Source organism: Perissodus microlepis, chromosome 9 (genome assembly GCF_051167445.1).
Source record: "Perissodus microlepis isolate ML-2025 ecotype Zambia chromosome 9, ASM5116744v1, whole genome shotgun sequence".
Classification (NCBI taxonomy): Eukaryota; Metazoa; Chordata; class Actinopteri; order Cichliformes; family Cichlidae; genus Perissodus; species Perissodus microlepis.
In genome coordinates, this window is record NC_140469.1 from 26923290 (window position 1) to 26944600 (window position 21311).

A 21311-nucleotide genomic window follows, 5' to 3' on the forward strand; every position below is an offset into this window, starting at 1 on the left:
TTTCTGCTGCAACATTCAGTTGGTCGGAAACTGGAGCAAACAGCATGAAAACACAGATCCATCCTGCACTGACGATTCAGTGTAGTGCCAGCTGAGCATCGCTTAAACACCACAGCCTTTGTCCGTCCCTTTATGACCACAGTGTATCCATCGTCTGAGGATCATGTCACTGTCTCAGTGCAGGAGGATTGCATCATCGATGCAATGTGGCAATGTGGACCAAGTCTCCAAGTTTCCAGCATCTTGTTGAAGCTATTCTATGAAGAATTAAGGCAGCTCTAGAAAGAAAAGGGGTCCAGTACTAGCAAGGTGTACCTGATGAAGTGGTAAGTGTAAATTTTCAGTTAATAATTTGAATACAGGGCAAATGTAATTCTATTTAATGTCTTTTTACGCTAAAGTTACTCAGAACATACAAAATGGACATTGTGTTACATTAAACCAGACTTGAAACTATCATTTAATAACATAAACTCATCAAAAGAGTGTTTACAGAGGTCACAGATAAAGGCAGCAGTGTGATCATTCTCCCCTGGGTTTTTTAATGTTTTCTTTTAGAGCCGCCCTCGCTGTTCATTAGAAAGAATCCAATCCTGATTGATTGACTTTGGTTGATTTTTCACTTTAACCTTAATACTTTGAAAATTAAGAATATTGTGATCATTTACAGGAAGAAGGTGTAGAATCATATAAGTTTACACTTCTTAATTCCTTTCAAACCTACATTTTGAATTATTTGTACAATGGCAATTAATATGTTGTGATGTTATTTCTTTGAATGTCCATATGTGTCAATTGTACTTAATTCTTGTAAATGTTCAAAATAAACTTGTTTATCTTAAGCAGGGTTATATCTTTAGGAAAGTCCTGTGTTATTACCAAATTTTCCAAAGAAGCTCCAAGTCGAAATCATCTGCTGCCACATAAACATTACTCCGTACAGGTGTCCTGACTGACGTAAGAGACGCTCCAGACAAAACATAATAATGTAGCCGTGTGTAGTCAGCTGTATCTACTGTAGTTAGCTGTTACTTAAAAGTGACAGAATAGGTTGAACTGGGGTTTTAATGGGGGGTTCCCAGCAGCTCAAATTGTGCTCCAGGGACCCAGTTTGGCTTAAGTCATCCCTGCCTCTGGGTCTCATTTGCAAACATTTCCATTCGCCCCACATGGAGATTTAAAAACATGCAGCTCTTACCGTTCACACCACTTTGAAAACCTCCCACTGCATTTATGAGTGGGACATATGTGAGAAGATAAGAACACAGATGAGACATTCTATACCATGGAAGTATAGTTAGCGCCTGTGCCGTTTGCCTATGTGTGACCCTGCAGAGGCCCGACTTGCTCCCTGCCCCCTTGTGCTGCTCGTTAATCACCGGGTGCCTGGATGATCATTTCTTGGGAAAACAGAGCTGCCAGGAGCGAAAACAAACTGGTGAGAATGTGAAATGAAAGCCGGAGCAGTTGGGAATTCATGAGGGAGAATGTTATCGCTGCGACTAAAGGTCATATTGTTCACTTCTTCCTGACCGGCAAAGAGAGAAAAGGGAGTGTAAGGCAATTTGAAAAGAGGTGGAGGGAGGGTGAAACTGCAGAAAGAGAGGGAGAGAAAGGCAGAGGGAGGACAGAGAAAGATTGGTAGGGAGGAACAGAAAACCACAATGTGGGCCTCAGACTGCACAAGGACACGTTTGACATGCAAACACACATACAAATCTAGCCAAAAGTATGCGGACACCATAAAATCTCAACCTTGAGCCTGAGCTGGAGAAAAGGTTTGCGGAATTATTTCTGCACTGATTACTCATGAATACATAAATCTTAGTTACAGACAAAAACAATTTGACCAAACTAATCACACACACACACACACAAATAAATGCAGGTTTCATGCCTGAAAACAAGCTGAGTAATAACTTACAGTTAAGACTGGAAAAACTAAGTGGACCTCTGTGCTCATGACTTTTCCAAAAACTACACAGAGTCAAGTATTTAATTACAAGGGGTGAGATTCAAACCTTGGGTTGCAAAGCTGCCCATCCCTACAAATAAAGACATACGAAGGCTATCTGAAGAAAGATTGGCTGGTTTAAATCATGTCATGACATTTATAAGAAGCATAAAACATCACCAAACCCTGGAAAGGCCATAAAAGCTTATCAAATGTCTTGGGAGTTCTTTAATCCACAACGGGGCAAACTATTTTCAAATGGAGGAAATTTAGTACCAACCATTCCTGAAAGAGGTAAAAAACAAACAAAAGGGGGAACAACAAAACACCTGCAGACCCAAACATGTCTACAATGTGCTAAAATCTGTTTCCATCTGTCCGCTATAAAAACACGAGCAAACAGAGACAGCAGACCTCCAGTTAGCCTGAACATTTCCTCTGCACCATGCATGCATCGAGGCCCAGGGTATGATCAAGACAATGTCTCCCATTTTAATCTGATGTGTATTTATGAAGATTTGACATGAAATATCCAGTTTTAAACTTTCTCAAAACTCGTAATGAAACAAATTCTGGATCCAGCTCTGGATGTCATAAATGGAATGATTTCTAAGTTGACCCACATAAAATGTGAATCCCCCTTAACTTTTTCGATAATCCTACTTACAAACAGATGATCTCCCTTGGTGATTGTAAATACAGTATAATGGATAAGAACAGTTTATATGGAAGCACATGGCTTTTCCATAGTACTTCTGCAGGGGTGTCGAACTCCAGGCCTCGAGGGCCGGTGCCCTGCAGGTTTTAGATCTCACCCTGGGTCAACACACCTGAATCAAGTGATCAGTTCATTACCAGGCCTCTGGAGAACTTCAGGACATGTTGAGGAGGTAATTTAGCCATTTAAATCAGCTGTGTTGGATCAAGGAAACATCTAAAACCTGCAGGACACCGGCCCTCAAGGCCTGGAGTTCGACACCTGTGTTCTAGAGCAATGTTGTGTGTACACACGAGACAAAAAAAATCTGCCTTTCTGGTAAAATACACAATGCTACATTTAGTGGAAAGAATAATACTGCAAACCAGCATCAAATCCTGGATGGCTTAGCACTGTCAGCACTGTGGTTTAACACTGACAGGATCCTTTTCTGTGGAGTTGGAATTTTCTCTGATGTTTGTGTGGGTTTTCTTTTGTAACTATTGTTTCCCTCTTCAAAAACATGCAAATAATTCTGTTTATCAAGGCCAAGGAAAAATCTTGCAAAAGAGATTTAAAATCTGAAGAGTTTTACTCCTTAATTAAAGACGTGTTTAAAAGAAATACCTCATTTCTGCTGTAAAGCATGGTGGCGGTATCATGACTGGCTGCTACGCTATCCCAGTGACAGAAGGGTTTGCAACCACTGAAGTAACAATGAATTCAAAGTTCCTTTAAAGAAATGTTGCAGGGTGGCTCTGCATGACTTCAAGCTTGAAACCTGAAACCCGACAGGTTTAGCTAATCAAACAAACAATAATGCAAAGCAAAAAGAACGCTAACACAGGAGGAGACGAATATTCATGTTTTGTAAAAGTCACCCTGAAATCCTGACATTAAGCACAGTGAGATGCAGTGGCATGAACCTAACACAGCTGTGCAGTCAAGACATGCTGGAAATCCTGAACTGTCTGGTAAGGAGTTCATCCGAGAAGTGGTAATCATGTGCTTTCCATGCGGGACTAGTGAGGTGAGCTGATAAGAATTTAGCAATTCTGATTCCATTACTGATATCACTTATTAATTCAATTCCTTATCGATTCTCTTAAAATAAAATAAATCACTTTTATTGTCACATCACATGTGCTGGTACACTGGTGCAGCACATGCGAGTGAAATTCTTGTGTGCAAGCTTCACAAGCAACAGAGTTGTGCAAAATGCAACTAACTTCTGGATTGTCATTGGGTTCTCATTAACTCCGTTTTGAGAGTCACCACTGCTAAGGAGCAATAAAGAAATTCCATTCATGCAAATTAGTTGCATGCTGTGGATTAAATGTTTGTGCATGTTTGTTGAGGTATTTCCCCTCTTTGTTGTGATCAGTGTCAGAGTCGTTATGGGATTGATTGTTGGGATTGAGGCACACTCTGTACCAAAAGTATGCAGACATTATGGAAGGACCACATACTGACATCTACAACTGATAAAGCCAAAACACACATACACTGAGAGAGACAAGGATGTCTTTACAGTAACCTTAACCATAACCTGCTCCTGCTTAACCCTGTGTCTAAATGCACAATTTGCTTTACTGTTAAAATACTTAAAATCTAATAATTAGCATTTATGGAACCTGCTTTTTGCACCTGCCATGAAATCATATTACTATAATGTGTCTTATGACACGCATGAAACCATGCTCTGTAACCTGTGTAGTAACCGCATGTCACACCACAGCATCTAGTAAGGATGGTTTCTGCCCCATTTGGTATTGTTGATTCGTCCTACTTCTTCTTCTTTATTTCTCTGGAGGAGAATAACATAGAAAGAGAGATCAACTCCACCATCAACTAACGTTTCCCCAATTAAAACGGACCAGTACTTTTTTCTATACCCAAGCACCTTGTCTAACATTTGCAGATGCACGTGCTGAATGGTGTGGCTCAGTACGTCCCGAGCCACAGCCGCCCTGTGCTTGCATTACTGTATAACAGTGTTGGCCACTCAACTAGGCTACAAATAACAACCTTTAGGTCTCCACAATGACTGATTGACTGACACTGACTTAAATTCATTCAGAGACTCGCTTTAACTATAACTATGACTTCCCTAAACCTTACCTTGAACTGAGACTGCATACTAAAATGTAAACATTTACATTATGAGGGACGACCTGCTTGAGGTCGGTCCACTATAAATGTCCCCACAGCATCAGCAAGTGCACAATTGTTGTTAATTGTATGTGTGTGTGTGTGTGTGTGTGTGTGTGTGTGTGTGTGTGTGTGTGTGTGGAGGGAGGGAGGGAGGGGGGTCTCTCTCTCTTTCTCTGGGGAGTAGTGGACTCCTCGATTGCCCGTTCTGAACTCCTGATTCCTGAAATGAAACGAAGCACGGAGCCAGCAGCAGTGACGTTAGAGCCTTTACACACATGGCAAAGTGGAGCCTGCACACACACATGCGCACACGCGTACAAACACGTACATACAAGTAAGGGAGTAGGAGTTAGGGCCTGTTACATGCCGAACAGTCCACACAGCAACATAAAAATATCTGACAAATACAAGTGGAGACAGAAACTTTGGAAAGTCCCCAAAAGTTTCCTGTTTGCTCATTGGTCAGATCTCAGCTTTCCGGTGTGCCTATTGGCAGCCTCGATTGTCCCACCTCTCTTTTTCCGAGGTGTGCATGTGCATGTGGCAGATATCAGTGATATTGTTCAGCTCTGGGTCCTGTTCTTCCCACTGGCATGGATAAAACGAATACAGTGTGTGAGTGTTTGTGGTAGGAGGGTGTTTTCTTTGGCAAGCACTCAATACAAGAAAGAGAGAAAAGGGGAGAGAGGGAGTGATTGTTTTCCTTTTCTAATAATGTGTATGTTTATAATAACAGGCTTTAGGCTTTAATAGGCTTCCAAAAGCTTTAGAATTAGGTTCACACTCGCTTGCTTTAATTACACAAATTTCCCACAGACATAAACTTGTCAACGCAAATCAAAACCTTAATTTTAAATCCTCAAATTAATGGTTGTTGTGTGAACAGCTCTTTGCTCCCCTAATGTGATTACCTGAATGGATTTCTACTCCTGAAAATATATCGATCTGAACTGACTGCCTGGGGTAAGCACAGCTGATCTGAATCACAGGAAGAATTCTGAATTGAGAAAATACTGCCAGCACGTCATTAAACATTACAGTTACAAACAGCAGAGAGCACCAGCATCTGGCATGGAAACTTAGTCAGTTCAAAACAATCAAAGTCCATCCTGATGCATGCTGTGAGCTGCCCACACAACACCGTTTTCTTGTTCTGTGCCTCCAAGATTGGATGGTTTTATCTTTACACTGTGTTCCAGACAAGCTCTTGTTTTGTGCTTATAGTGTCTCTGTGTCAACATGTATGTCTTTGTCTCGCCTACAGCCTTGATGGACCTTTTCTCTGCACTCTCTATCACGCCACATGGCTTACAGACGCCGTTACCCCCAGCAGACCCTGCAGACTTAGCCACGGAGCTGAGTGAAACCTAACCGGGGAGCTCGTCTCCCAAGGGGGCGGTGGAGCGTGAAGTCAGATTGAGGCCAGATGTTGCAGATGCAGAAACGAGCCAGCAGGACCAGGATCCATTTATAGGCTCAGCCTGCCTTATTGCACAACAATGTATTGATAATTACATCACCAGAGCTGCTCTCTGACTGCAACATTAGAGCGAGAACAACCCCAGTGATTCCACTGTATAAGCTTTCTAACGCAGGTATTTTCATTCTCTATCTTTATAAATACTTTAGCAAATCCTCTCCTTGAGCTCGAAAATGCCAGGACGGTCAGTCTAAAAATACGTTGACATTTTTTCAGTCACAAGGGACAAGCAACAAAAAATTGTGAACATTTATAGCTCCAGAAAATGTTGAAATGTCCAAATACTGGAAATACTTGGAGATGTAAGTTTTGGGGATTTTTATTCCCTAAAGTTTAAAGTCTATTGAATGGTGAAGATATTTTTGGTCTAGTTTAGAAGTTGTAACTCTGATTGCTACAACACCACAGGGACATGGTTTCAAATATTTAGTGTAAAAGTGTTTTTTGCTTGTTTGTTTGTTTTTTAAGCTAGTTGCAGAGATGATGAAATGTTTCCATAAAAAACTGAGCGCAAAAAATTAAAAACTGTAGTCAAAATATCACCTTTAAAGCTGGCAGAAAGGGAAGAGTTGATTTTTTTTAATAGAAGCAGATAAAGTGGAAACAGTGCTTTGTACACATCTAATCATAATGTACTTAAAGCATTTGACCCACTCATTCTTCCACATATCCACAAGGAGTCTGTAACCTTCCTCAAACTGAAGCTTGGGGCGAGGATAAATGTTATATTTACATAATGTTTTCCAAATGGTTTCCATTGTTTGAGGTTTAACTGGCATTTTTTCAATTTTGAGTCCTTGTTTCAACTTGTTCAACTTCTTCCTCTGCAGTGATTTAAGAGCACTGCCAAAGTCATTATCCCAAAGAACCAACGGCTAATATTTGATGAAAAGAAACCACATTAGTGTTTTAGTTTGTCATATTTTCAGAGAATATTTTTACCACTTGTGTCACATTTGAGAGAAACATGACTACTGATGTTGGACAATTTGCTTTACTGTTAAAATACTTAAAATCTAATAATTAGCATTTATGGAACCTGCTTTTTGCACCTGCCATGAAATCATATTACTATAATGTGTCTTATGACCAGTGTTGGGTAAGTTACTTTAAATTAGTAACTTAGTTACATTACTAGTTACTTCTATCAAAAGTAACTCAGTTACTTCAAGTTACTCGTTACTTTCAGAGTAACTAGTTACTAGGGAAAGTAACTTTGGTTTTACTCAGAATTCTCTTGTTAATGTGTTGCTTCCGTAACTGGATACCCAGCAAGATTGCCAGTCTTCTAGCTTGCTTACTTGCCACAACTGCACTGTGCCACCTACCAATAGAAAGGAAAAAATAATGTGCACATTTCCACGAGAGAAATCCCACGCCTGATTCTATCCTAGCCTGCTTTTTACATCCAACACAAAAACTGCAGTCGTGGTGCTTTCGATTGTACTCAGAACTCGGAAATTCTGCCTTCTGAATAGGAAGATGTAGGTAACACCAGACTGAAGATGACATCTCCTGGTTTCATCTTCATGTTTCCCTCTCACCACATATCCAAACCGATATCATGACCAGCAGGTTTACAGCTGTGGCTCCAGCAAACATCAGCTGATACTAGAAATTAATATTAAATAAATTCTAACAACAGCTGATCAAGCTTAAAAGTGCTGCTGTTGTTTACCGCGACATCCGCTGGTTTCCTCTTTCTGGCGCAAAGTGGGCGATAAATAAACGAGAGAGAAAAGCCGATCAGCTGATCATTGATCAGTTTCATGATTGAAGTAGAAACAGGAGAGGGAGGGGAGAGAATGAGAGAAGAAGAGGCAGCTGTGCAGCGTAAACACAGAATAACTCCAGCTTTGTCTTTTTCATTGTAGCTGAAGTCCGGGACAAACTGTGTTCCTTTTCACCTCAATACGAAACGCGTAATATTTTCTCTGAATACGAGACGATTCCGTTTTTTACGGGACGGTTGGCAACTAATAATTAACCTTATGAACAAAATAAAGTTCAACATCAGTAACATAGCACCACCCAGCTGTATAGAAACTCCGTCATGCTAGCTAGCACGCAGTACGAAAAAGTCAGCATAACGAAAATAAACTCCACCTAAACTTGGTTCATATCTGACCCAGATGGACTGCAGGTCATAACTTCTTACCTGAAGTTCAGTTCACCTGACACTCTCGGACCAGCGGCCGCTTCGGGTCTCTCCTCTTACCTCCCTTTTCCTTCATCCACCTGCTGGCCTCCACCACTTGCTAATGTTACTGAATCTGTGGAAGCTCTGCGATAGCCACCACACGAAGTAACGAATAACGAGCCTATCTAAATCCCAGTAACGAGTAACGCGTTCCTGGTTTTGGCATAATAACTAGTTACCGTGCTCGTTACCACAATAATAACGTAGTTACTGTAACGCGTTACTTAATAACGCGTTAGTGCCAACACTGCTTATGACACGCATGAAACCATGCTCTGTAACCTGTGTAGTAACCGCATGTCACACCAGAGCATCTAGTAAGGATGGTTTCTGCCCCATTTGGTATTGTTGATTCGTCCTACTTCTTCTTCTTTATTTCTCTGGAGGAGAATAACATAGAAAGAGAGATCAACTCCACCATCAACTAACGTTTCCCCAATTAAAACGGACCAGTACTTTTTTCTATACCCAAGCACCTTGTCTAACATTTGCAGATGCACGTGCTGAATGGTGTGGCTCAGTACGTCCCGAGCCACAGCCGCCCTGTGCTTGCATTACTGTATAACAGTGTTGGCCACTCAACTAGGCTACAAATAACAACCTTTAGGTCTCCACAATGACTGATTGACTGACACTGACTTAAATTCATTCAGAGACTCGCTTTAACTATAACTATGACTTCCCTAAACCTTACCTTGAACTGAGACTGCATACTAAAATGTAAACATTTACATTATGAGGGACGACCTGCTTGATGTCGGTCCACTATAAATGTCCCCACAGCATCAGCAAGTGCACAATTGTTGTTAATTGTATTTGTGTGTGTGTGTGTGTGTGTGTGTGTGTGTGTGTGTGTGTGTGTGTGTGTGTGTGTGTGTGTGTGTGTGGAGGGAGGGAGGGGGGTCTCTCTCTCTTTCTCTGGGGAGTAGTGGACTCCTCGATTGCCCGTTCTGAACTCCTGATTCCTGAAATGAAACGAAGCACGGAGCCAGCAGCAGTGACGTTAGAGCCTTTACACACATGGCAAAGTGGAGCCTGCACACACACATGCGCACACGCGTACAAACACGTACATACAAGTAAGGGAGTAGGAGTTAGGGCCTGTTACATGCCGAACAGTCCACACAGCAACATAAAAATATCTGACAAATACAAGTGGAGACAGAAACTTTGGAAAGTCCCCAAAAGTTTCCTGTTTGCTCATTGGTCAGATCTCAGCTTTCCGGTGTGCCTATTGGCAGCCTCGATTGTCCCACCTCTCTTTTTCCGAGGTGTGCATGTGCATGTGGCAGATATCAGTGATATTGTTCAGCTCTGGGTCCTGTTCTTCCCACTGGCATGGATAAAACGAATACAGTGTGTGAGTGTTTGTGGTAGGAGGGTGTTTTCTTTGGCAAGCACTCAATACAAGAAAGAGAGAAAAGGGGAGAGAGGGAGTGATTGTTTTCCTTTTCTAATAATGTGTATGTTTATAATAACAGGCTTTAGGCTTTAATAGGCTTCCAAAAGCTTTAGAATTAGGTTCACACTCGCTTGCTTTAATTACACAAATTTCCCACAGACATAAACTTGTCAACGCAAATCAAAACCTTAATTTTAAATCCTCAAATTAATGGTTGTTGTGTGAATAGCTCTTTGCTCCCCTAATGTGATTACCTGAATGGATTTCTACTCCTGAAAATATATCGATCTGAACTGACTGCCTGGGGTAAGCACAGCTGATCTGAATCACGGGAAGAATTCTGAATTGAGAAAATACTGCCAGCACGTCATTAAACATTACAGTTACAAACAGCAGAGAGCACCAGCATCTGGCATGGAAACTTAGTCAGTTCAAAACAATCAAAGTCCATCCTGATGCATGCTGTGAGCTGCCCACACAACACCGTTTTCTTGTTCTGTGCCTCCAAGATTGGATGGTTTTATCTTTACACTGTGTTCCAGACAAGCTCTTGTTTTGTGCTTATAGTCTCGTTTGTTTCATGCAGACAGTCACACCTGGACATTTAAACAAGGCCATTTTGAAACAATGAGGTCAGTGCATGTGAAGGAAATGCGAGGGAGAAGTTGGTATGCTTTGACTGGTTTGCAGATGATTCCTGGAGGTGAAATTGGCTGCAAAAAGGGCGCTGCACCAAAACCTCCTTTTGACTGATTTGTTCCCTCTTGCACTGCAGCAGTCACCTGTAGTTTGCAGTGAAGATGCTAACTTGTCTGCAAAAACTTGCTAACCAATATCTGTGCTGGAGTAAAATTAAAGTATAAAGTGCAAAACAAAGTGGAAAGGGAGAATGTTCACCTTCAAAGTAAAAGTTGTGCAAGGTGCAGCTTTTATTTCGAAGGCAAACTTCTCTGTTTCCAGTGGGTTACTTACTTGCCTGTAGGCCTGTTTGACTGGGGCTTTATAATCAGTTTCACGGTGACTGCCATCACCCTCCAATAACCGCTTACTAATCGGTCAGGGAATACTCATTTTCCCATTTGGACCAGTGGCTGTCAGATGATTGCCAACCAGTCTTTAGGCCATTGTGACTGGGACCTTATCGTTTTGACACTACAGTGTCATGTGTCCATACTGGCATGGCAAGTTAACATCATGTGATTAGCAATTACATGACTACAAAACTTTAATACAGCCTTTTCTGTCAGGGTCCTGGGTCTCCTGACCCAGCGTTTTTAGTTCTTTGTGATTTTTGTATTATTGTACCTGTGTGTGATTTATTCTATGGTTTCTAGTTTTGATCCCTTGCCCTTCATGTCTCTCTGTGTCCCCTCTGTTCTGTGTAAGTCTGTGTCTGCATGTTTGAGTTTCCCTCTGTGTCTTTTGGTTCATCGAGTCCTCTGCCTTACTGGTTATGTCTCTGTGTTTCTTAGTTGCTGTCTCCACCGTGTCAAGTTCGCGTCTCTGTGTCATACTTCCTGTTTTACTTTGAAGGTCTGTGTCTTATGTGAATGTGTTCAATTTTACGCTTCCTTGTCTTGTCAGTTCTTATTTCCCTTAGCTGTGCTCTCCTTCTGTGTCTCATTCCCCTCGTTACTTCCCAGTGTATTTAAACCCTGTGTTTCTCTGAGTCAGTGTCGTGTTGTACCCTCAACAAGCTGTGTGTTTTGCCTCCGTGTTTCCAGTGTTTTGTCTCCAGCTCCAGTTCAGTATTTCTGCTACAGTGTTTTAGTCCACCAGCGTTTTTGTTTGTCTTTTGGTGAGTTTAGTTTAGTAAGAGGTTTTTCCCAGCAATAAAGCTGCGCTTTAAGTTGTACTTCTGTGTCTGAGTACTGCATTTTGGATCCACCACTCCTGCTTGCCTGCCTGCCACACAGCCAACCATGACATTTTCAGGCTCTGAAGATCTTCTATTTATGAGGGGTATTCAATCAGAATCAGAATCGTCTTCAATCAGAAGAAAGTTGGCTCAAAGTCAGAGGAGATAAAAACAATCATCTCTGACACACGATGAACTTAGGGGCCACAACAACCAAGGTCATTATAGTAAACTAAAAACTAAAACTATGTGTGCTTACAGAACTAAGTGAACTAGAAAAAGGAAACAAAACATCTTTACTTTTAATCTTTGCCAGTTTGGTTGGATTTTTCAGCACAACCAGCCTGAGGAGATCTGGGATGTCTGCAGGACTGTTGCTCAACCAGCTTCACAGACTGTTGTGGTTATATTGAAATCTCACTTGCCGTTTAACATAGTTCCAATACGGAGCTGAGAATGACACTGATGTGCTGCACATAGAGTTTATAGCTCTTGCTCATTTCCAACCCTTGTCCCTTGTGGGGTTTTTACATTCACTATACACAAATAAAATTTACAACATTCAATCACATAAGACCATAATACAATATGAATGCAAAACTACAAGAAATACACTGTATAATATATAATAAAGCAGACTCTCCAGTAGAGTCCAAGTATAAAAAATACATTCAGAGCTGTAAATGAGCAAAACAGATCAAACTCAAATATTATCAAAAACATAATTTTGTTCTGGCCTATTTAAACCTCAACACCCAATTTCAAAACTCACTAGTTACTAGACAGTAACCAGTTTAAACTGGACTGGTCTTCTTTTAAGAGCTTCAGGGCAGTATCAGAAGTACTTACTCTAACATGGAGAAAATTAGACTAAAATATATACAGAGAAGCCTCATGAGCTGTGTGAGGCCCATTGTCATTATTTAGCTGGTTGTGCATCAGACTAATGCGGTTTAGTTTTCTCATCTCTCACTGCTTCTGGATCTAACTGTTGAAGGCGCGGGGGCAGGAGCAACCAATCAGAAGAAAGTTAAGAGTAGAGGAGCTAAAACATGTTGTTTGAGAAGATGAACCGAAGGGCTGCACTGAAGCCCAGCAACGGATAGATAAGGATCGTTTTAAACTGTGAATCACGCAAAGCTACTCTAGTCTACTCAAGTCCATGGATAGAAATAAGGAGCAGTAAATGAGCTGAATAGAGCCACTTTAGAAACCACTTCATGCTGGCAGTAATACAGAAAACATTGTTTTCTTTTCTTTTTTACAAGGTGTCTCACTCTTGGTTGGCATTTTCTGTTCTTCCTTTGGTTTTGGTGTGCCAAATATCCAGTTGTATGCAAAGCCCCTTTTGTTTAGCCCTTACATTCAGATTTATTACATGTAAATTGTAAACCTTATACAGCCAAGTGATTAAAGTGAAAGGTTTGCAGTTCTGGCTGCTGGTTTTATTGGTAAGTCCAGGATGTCCAACAAAGTAATTTCTAAAATCTCAGACAATAAAGCAACAGAATAACTATATAGCAGTAGTTTATAATAAGCTTCAATGGGCCATTTTTTTTTACAGGAGGACAATCTCTTCCTGTAATGGTAATAACAATAAGAATATATTTTTAAACTAAATCAGAACTTTGGACTGAGGGACAATGGGAGAAAGAAACAGAGGCAGAGAGACAAAGAGAGTGAGGAAAATGAGGCCAGAAGGGAGTGAAAGACGAAGTTTGGAAGGCGACTGAGGCAGGAGGGAGTAACTTTGTGGGGGAGTCGGTCAGCTCTCCCCTTCGTATCCCTATCAAAACTTGGCTACCATTCAGAAATACACACAGACCGTGAGCTTGGGTCTGTATTAATCATAAAGTGGGGATTAAATCCTCTATATCACGCTATGGGGCCTTGAAGGTTGTTCTTTAAAGGTAAAGATTTATTTTAGGGTTGAGACGTATTTTTTTGCTTAAGGTTCGCAATAAGGTCGTGGTCAGACATGCCGTCCCTCTGATGAAATCTTTAGAGGCTGAATATGAGTCAATCTAACCTCCTCTTTAATGACTAAGTTGTGTCTCTGTGTCAACATGTATGTCTTTGTCTCGCCTACAGCCTTGATGGACCTTTTCTCTGCACTCTCTATCACGCCACATGGCTTACAGACGCCGTTACCCCCAGCAGACCCTGCAGACTTAGCCACGGAGCTGAGTGAAACCTAACCGGGGAGCTCGTCTCCCAAGGGGGCGGTGGAGCGTGAAGTCAGATTGAGGCCAGATGTTGCAGATGCAGAAACGAGCCAGCAGGACCAGGATCCATTTATAGGCTCAGCCTGCCTTATTGCACAACAATGTATTGATAATTACATCACCAGAGCTGCTCTCTGACTGCAACATTAGAGCGAGAACAACCCCAGTGATTCCACTGTATAAGCTTTCTAACGCAGGTATTTTCATTCTCTATCTTTATAAGTACTTTAGCAAATCCTCTCCTTGAGCTCGAAAATGCCAGGACGGTCAGTCTAAAAATACGTTGACATTTTTTCAGTCACAAGGGACAAGCAACAAAAAATTGTGAACATTTATAGCTCCAGAAAATGTTGAAATGTCCAAATACTGGAAATGCTTGGAGATGTAAGTTTTGGGGATTTTTATTCCCTAAAGTTTAAAGTCTATTGAATGGTGAAGATATTTTTGGTCTAGTTTAGAAGTTGTAACTCTGATTGCTACAACACCACAGGGACATGGTTTCAAATATTTAGTGTAAAAGTGTTTTTTGCTTGTTTGTTTGTTTTTTAAGCTAGTTGCAGAGATGATGAAATGTTTCCATAAAAAACTGAGCGCAAAAAATTAAAAACTGTAGTCAAAATATCACCTTTAAAGCTGGCAGAAAGGGAAGAGTTGATTTTTTTTAATAGAAGCAGATAAAGTGGAAACAGTGCTTTGTACACATCTAATCATAATGTACTTAAAGCATTTGACCCACTCATTCTTCCACATATCCACAAGGAGTCTGTAACCTTCCTCAAACTGAAGCTTGGGGCGAGGATAAATGTTATATTTACATAATGTTTTCCAAATGGTTTCCATTGTTTGAGGTTTAACTGGCATTTTTTCAATTTTGAGTCCTTGTTTCAACTTGTTCAACTTCTTCCTCTGCAGTGATTTAAGAGCACTGCCAAAGTCATTATCCCAAAGAACCAACGGCTAATATTTGATGAAAAGAAACCACATTAGTGTTTTAGTTTGTCATATTTTCAGAGAATATTTTTACCACTTGTGTCACATTTGAGAGAAACATGACTACTGATGTTGGGCAAAGGCCTGTATGGGTCAAATGTGTGAGATGCATTTCTGCTGCAGCTGTCATGCTCGGGGGTCTAACTGGGGGTTTCTGAAAATGTCAAAATTTTAAAAAATGGAATAAGGCTTCATGGGTGATAAAATCTTTTATTATACTGTTTTACTATTCTGATTATTTTTAATTTGTTATATTAGAATTGACAGCGATGTGACATCTATGCACAGATGTGGAGTAAAACCCTCGCGATGCCTGGAGTGATGTGAAGGTTATGGGCTGCTGGGTTACTGTTGTGCTGTAGTGTGATGACACAAATCATCACACTACAGCATAACAGTCATTCTGCTTTAAAAACAAAGTTTTGTGATTTTAGAAAAAATGTAAAAATAGGTTTTCACACAGTGACATTATTACATTAAAGTTGTTGTCAATTCAAGAACGAGAAGACGTTTACTGATATTAGATTCTCACTTACCTCTGGCAAAGGGTCAGACACTGTTTCATGTTATGCTGCGATATCAAAGTATGATTTCCTTACAGAACCAGCAAATTAAACAACTGACAACTCATGAATATGAATCAAACTAATTCAAAAATACCATATGCATTATAATAATAAAGTTTATTTGTATCCTTTTGTACACTTTTCAAAACCAGTGTCACAAAGCGCTTCATAGAAATAATTAATAAAAGAACAAACTCAGAGGAAATTCTAAAGAAAATTCTAAATCAATTAAACTAGGCTGAGTAGACGTGAAGTGTAACGTCACAATCAGAGTCAAGTTCAATGTGACTGCAAAACTTTATTGAAAAATTTAGAAGTGACATAAAATGTAATCACTAAAACAATAAGATGGAGGTAAAGTTTAGTTTTATAAGTAATAACCTCAAAGATAAGCTGATGAGTTATACGTTTATTTTGTTGTGTGTGGAAGTTATTTTGACCCAGAAGAAATTGAATAGAAGGTGGAATCAACATTGAAAATAAAACCTAACGTCCTTTGACCCTCCACTTATCCTGCATAGTGATATTCCCCTTAACAGTGGACCCAAAATGTTGTTGAAGTTTGTCAACAACATTTTGTCCCAATGCTTCTCTCTTTTTGTACCATTTTGCTTGCTTTCTATAGAAACTAGTATATCTGCTGTGATTCTGGTGCTTGAAGCTGGTGATAGGAAAAAAATCCCCTGACTAAAAACAGATTTTGGCTTAGATTGTGACACTTGGAGTTGATGTACAACCGATTTGGTTTCAGTTTTTAACAGACCTCGGTGTTTTTTGCAGTCTTGAAAAATTCATGTGGATATCTCCTGTAGTTAGGAAGTTATGAGGGCTCAAATATTGTGGAAAAAAAAAAAAGAATTAAACATTTAACCAACTGCTCTGTACTTTGAAGGCTGTAACTCTGAAAACATTAATTTCATCAAGGTAAAAGGTGATTCGAAGGGGTTCAGGTGGGAATTTATTCCAGATTTGGTTCGATACATACGTGTGAACGGCCTTATATACGCAATGCATTATAATGTACTGGGTTATACAAGTTTTAATGTCTTTTATTCATAGCCAACACATGCTATAAGTGTGGTGTATTGCCCACAGATGAGAAACACATTAAAAATCAACCTTCACGTTGATTTTCCAAGACTCTGAAACTCCGTTGAAGGGTTTGGAATGCCATTCCTCCAAAACATATTCCTTCACTTGGTGTTTTGATGTTGGTGTTGATCCAAGATCTTCCATAGGTGTTAAATTTGGTTGAGATCTATTAACTGTGAAAGCCGTAGCAGATGATTCACATCATTTTTCATAATAATCAAATCATCCACTGACCCCATGTGCCCTATAAAAACGAACACTGTCATGCTGGAAGAGACCACTCCCAGCGGGATCGAAATGTGTCATCATAGGATAAAAATGATCATCCCAATCGAGTTTGTAATTGCAGAAAAACCTTTCCTCTGAGGGGACAACTAGACCGAGTGAGCAAAATGACCATCACAAAAACATCAGATCCCCTCTCTGCATTTTCAAGGGTGAACATTAAACCTTTTCCTTTAATTCGTCTCTGCATCGCAGCATCGCAGCACATCCCACAGCTATTTACAATTTAAACTCAAGCCAGGAAGAGAAAAATGAACTCTATCACTGAGACGCCCAAAACTTGGCTTTTAGCCACCATTGTTTAAAGGTTAAATGTCAGTGCAGCTATTTTTTCTGTAAAGTTGGGCAGCAACTGTCTTTCTTTCATACCGACTTCATCATTTAACCTCAAATTCCTTCCATCCGACTTTATCCTTCAACGCAGAGGCATGTTCAACGCATGAACATCAAAACCCTGTACACTTCCAAGAAAGTGCAATCATTCAAAGTGTTCTCATCAATTATTTGCTCCCAAGGAGAAAATATGTCCAAAAATAGGCAATAAGGTTCAACACCTTCAGTGAAAAATATAAGGTACCAGGCAATTATCTTTTCAGATCATTTTTCACCTGGTGTAGTTCTAAAAAGCCCTTTTTTCAATCCTCAACTCCAACAGAAATGAGATGGATTTATGGTCCATGACAATATGTAGAGACATTCTGAACTAAAACAGAGAACGCTGGGAAAGTCTGCTAATTTATACAACCTGACACATATCTTCAGGTGGTCGGAGTCTTTGAAGTAAACTCTAAGTTATGATTTTCTCCTGAGCATACCCTTTTTTAACTCAAATCAGAAGGCTGTTGTTCATTGATGCAAAACATATCTGTTGCTCAGGCTGCAAGCAGCAATCATGGGCCCTTGCACCTTGTTGCATGTCGGGGCACGCTGCAGTCAATGGGCTTTATCTCAGGCATGTATTCAGGTCTGGACTCTTACAGGATGTTACAACGGAGTTACAAATCTCTTAGAAAACACCTAGTTAAAATTGCGCTTCATGTTGCTGCATATCATGTATAAAACACAAGAATTAATTTTGTCCTGTCCACCAAAGGCTGTCTTTCTTGTTGCCAGAATACTCACGCTGCCAGAGCTTTCATCAAACATGAAAATATTGGGATAGACTGAGTGATACTTCCAATTTCAGGGAAAATTCCCCCACAGACCAAACACGGCGTTCAAAAAGTCGAAAGGTTTGCAATTTAGATTAAGGTGAGACTGAACATATTTGATGTTGACGCGGTTGATTCTCCGGGATTTCTCCAGGAATCTGTTGGGACACAAAGTCTATAAACAGCTGGGATGTTGCCACAGTTGCACAACAAAATCAGAATAGCAGTTTTTGCAGAATTTTGCATATTGAGCTCATGCAGGGCAGAATTCTTTAAAAACACAAGATGTTTTTGAGCTTTTGAGAAAGTCTCTTCTTCTTCTTCTTTCACATTGGCTCTGGTTTCAGTCTTACATTACTGGCAGTACACAATATGTCACCTAAAAATGCTTATGTTCCTCTGTTTCAGTCAACCAAGGAGTTCTTCAAGGATCTATTGGGATCTCTTCCTTTCATCACTTTCAGTTTCCACTGCTATGCTAATGACATACAGTTGCCAGTACTCCCATTTGTTCCTTACCAGCTGCTTGGGAGAAATCAAAAACAGGATCTCAAACAGTTTTCTAAAACTGATCAACAATAAAACTGAACTCCTGGTTTATGGCTCTCAAATCTCTGCTTCAAAAAGCTGCCCATCTGTACTTTAAGATTGATGGATGATATATTTCACCATCTCCAGAGGTCCGCAACCTGGGTGTCATATCCTGGATTCCACCCAATTATTCTCATCCCATATTAAATCCATCTGTAACTCTGCCTTCTACCAACTAAAGAACATCTCCAGACTCCAGCCAAAGCGCTGAGACTCTGCAGCTGAAACCTTTGTTCCTGCTTGTTTGGTCTCCCTATCAAACCCTGCATATAAAACATGTTTCTCATATAAAATCCTTCTCCTCACCTATAAATCCCTACATGCATGTGCTCCACAGTATTTATCTGACCTTCTCCTCCCTTACTCCCCATTTTAAATTCTGTATTTCACAGATAAAGGCTTACTCTCCATCTCTCACACCAGACTGCAGTCCTTTGGGGACAGAGCCTTTACTGCTGCTGCTTCCATTCTCTGAACACAGCCTAGGCTGTGAGATCTGCAATGACCCATTGTGGATATTGGAGACTAGGCTGTGTTCAGAGTGTGGACATTTTTCTGGACATTTTTAAAAACAATTAAAATGCCACCTATTTACTGAGGCCTTTGAGTATGTGCTATGTACATATGAGTTATTAAGCTTTTAGGGTGGTTGATATTTCATGGTAGAAACATATAAAATCACAAATTACATGCCCTTCAATAAAAACTCAAAGGTTTGAAACAAAAGCGTCACAAACATCCTATAAGAATAAACTGACCAAATATGGTAATGTGATAAATTTTCTGTGAGGAGCCTGCAAATAGTAAAAATGGCACCATAATCACACAGTAAATTTAAAATGACTGACATCATGTTAGGTTTATGTTGTGGTCCCTTAACCTCCTTGGCTTCTGCTCCAGCTTCTATCTACGTGTGTTTTTGCTCTGCTCCTGGCTTTGTGGATTTTGACCCTCTGTTCCCTGTGCACAGGTTCCTGGATTTCCTCCACCATTGTGGTGGGTGTGACCTTGAGCGTGAGAGTGAGAAAACTGCACATAGTGGATATTTGGACCCCTTTCCATTGGACCCCCTCTCTGGAGCACCATTCCCTGTTTGCACATTTGCAATAGCGTCTTCACTGTAAATAAATGCACTGAACTGAGCTCTCCCGAGTGTGCACCTGACTCTAACAGTCCATTAGTCTTGACAGTTCAAGGTGATGATACAAGAGTTTTTCATATGTGTGGCTACAGAATTTCATACATGCAACTTATCAGGAATAATAAATACAGGGTAGAATGGACAGTGCCGGCATTAAAACCTGCACCACGGAGCCTTTGGTCAATAAAAAGTCAAAAGCTTCCCAACCTGCTTTAAACTTTTCCTACATGATGACCTGATCAACCTTCTCCACCGGGTTTTTCTTTGTTTGTTGTTACGTATAAGGCCTGTAAATGTCAGCAATTACACAGTAAATTCAGTTTTCTGTTGGATTTTGGGTATGTCTGCAAGAAGTTGTTTTGTTCATCTTGGGATATTATATGCAGCCAAAGAATTTCATGCACGCTGATCCCTTCAGATGGACTCCTAAGCATGTGCTTTGAAGTTAAAACTGCGGTATTGTTTTCATGAAACTCTCTGAAATTTGCTACAGCACCCTGGATTCTGTAGCAAAAGTTTAAACTTTTAGAATATTAAAGATAAGAATGACAAAATATTATCTAAATCTGACCATTTTCCAAGAAGGAGTTCATTGAAGGACAAAGCTTAAAGTGCCAAAAATGATGCAAAAATGTGACACTTGGATCAGGTATCGATCCAAAACTTACTCAAAGACCTGAATCTCAAAAAAATCTCAAAATGTCTTAAAATCTTAAGAAATGACAAAATGACAAATGGACAATTTATTCATTTTACTCCGGTGTTGTTCGGTGTTTATAGCATTGACATTACATGGAGGAAGCTAACTACAAAGGACCAGCAGTTTGGAGGCTGTAAAGAGTTTTGACCTCAACACAAACTGTGGTCAAACACACTGAAATGACTGAAAACCTCCTACAATTTTTTCCCTGTTGGCTTCTTTGTCTCTCTTGCTCTCACTCGTTCAGTGTAATACTTGTTGGAAGAGATATTACATTACATTGTTGTTGTCAACTCAATTAATATGATTTCACCGCACCTCTTGCCAAGTGTGATGCTTGTGCGTGTCTGAGCAGTAAAAGGAGGTGCCACAGAGAAACCAGTTCAAGTGTAAAATGACAGCAGCAAGTAGTAAAGACTCACAATGAGTTGAAATGACACAACAGGTGAATAACAAATATGCTTATTTTAGTTTCTATTTGTTATTGTACTAATTAATACACTTTATTCATTCATACACTTAGATACCATTTGTTATGTAAGGCATGACTGCTGAATGAATGCTCTTCCTCTTCCTTATGGAAAGGAACACAGCTTATTAACAGCTTATTAACTTGACACCAGGCAGCAGGAAAAACTTGAAACTAGAAAAAGTTAATCCCCAAATCAAAATAGTTAAGTGGGCGATACACACATATGACCCCTTACATCTGAACTTCTGCTTTTTAAAAAAAAAAGATACAATTCATTTAGGATACTAATGATAAACACAGCTGTTCCATTGTTGCCCTGGACCACAAATTCATAAAGATTTAATACAAGTGGT

General features: G+C 40.1%; 1 long non-coding RNA gene across 1 annotated transcript; it reads left to right on the plus strand.

Moving 5' to 3' along the window:
• Window positions 1–142: 142 nt before the first annotated feature.
• Window positions 143–20119, plus strand: LOC146380623 (uncharacterized). Its single transcript, XR_014801329.1, has 4 exons — window positions 143–326; window positions 6070–6400; window positions 13837–14167; window positions 19616–20119. It is a non-coding gene; the product is annotated as an uncharacterized LOC146380623 (long non-coding RNA).
• The last annotated feature ends 1192 nt before the right edge of the window (window positions 20120–21311 follow it).